A 1,351-nucleotide genomic window follows, 5' to 3' on the forward strand; every position below is an offset into this window, starting at 1 on the left:
CGGCATTGAAACAGACAAGGGAGAGAACTGTATAAAAGAACATATGATTATGTATTGTTGGCATGACAAGAGTCCAAAACAAGAGTTGCATTGTAAAGTGGTGGTATGACTGTTTAACAATGAAAGAACTTTTTTTCCCCAAAGAGAAAAGTGAACTGGGGGGGACAATGAATAGAAATTTAAAAAAATGAGTATGTTCAAACCTGTTAATACCAAATAAAGTATACATTTTCTTAAAAAAAAAAGAGAAGGGATTAAATAGAGGATTCTGGATAGAGTACAGAAAAATGTGGAACAAAATTCACAATCAGGACTGGCCAGGTTTGCTAGTCAGGAGTGGAACACTCAAAAACACGTATCTTTTAAAAAAGAGAGTCTTTATCTTTCAAAGGCAACTTTCACTTTTGACAGCTCTTTCAGGCAGTTTCCAGGTGCTAGTAGCTGAGAGACTTATTGTGTCTGAATCCTGTCTTGTCTCTGGTATTCACTGGCTGTGTAACCCAGAACAAGTTACATAACCACTCTCCGTGAAACTGGGCAAATAATATTATTATCTTGTAGAGTTATGTCTATGAAATATGTTTATTATACGAAGCTCAATATTTTCAAGCAATTTAAGTAGCTTAAACAATGAAAATGTGTTGGATCACATTATTGCAAAATCATTTAATTGCAGTCCTGAGAGGGCTTTTGATCAGGGTTCTGATTTTGCCACGAACTTTCTCACTCAGATTTCTAGGATTCTCATTTCTCAGTGCAGGAAGGACAGAGCAAGCTTTCCCATTAACAATCACCAAACAATAGGCAAAGGCATCCCAGTAGGATGAATTCTGGTCATGTGCTCACATTTGAAAGCCAGGAGCACACACTGCAGTTATTGGTTTAGGCAAGAATTACTTCCATGTTCTTGAGCTTGGATATAGGGTTATGCTAATTAGGTAGTCTGGACTTAAAATCAATTCTCTGTAAACTGCGTTGGCTAGCGATGAATATGACTGGCATGGACGGATGCCTTTAAAAACCCGCAAAACTGAATTTGAATTAATTTTTCTTTTAAAAATAATTTCTAGTGAAAAGAAAACATAATTTTTCTAAAATTAACTTTTTAAGAAGTACAGAACAACTGCAGAGAGAAAACCAAACCGGCTCATAATACCATTGTTGATTTTTTAAAAATACAGCACACAGCAAGGATATGCAAACACCACAGGACATGCAACATCGGATGGTAATAAACAGCTAGTAACACTAACACCTGGTTGGCAAAATTGGAAAAATATCTGCAAAAGACTCAAGCAAGACCCACACCTCACTCCATACACAAAAACCAACTCAAGGTGGATCATGGACC

This window comes from Elephantulus edwardii, unplaced genomic scaffold (assembly GCF_000299155.1).
Source record: "Elephantulus edwardii isolate Elephantulus edwardi_28Jun2011 unplaced genomic scaffold, EleEdw1.0 scaffold00048, whole genome shotgun sequence".
Taxonomy (NCBI): Eukaryota; Metazoa; Chordata; class Mammalia; order Macroscelidea; family Macroscelididae; genus Elephantulus; species Elephantulus edwardii.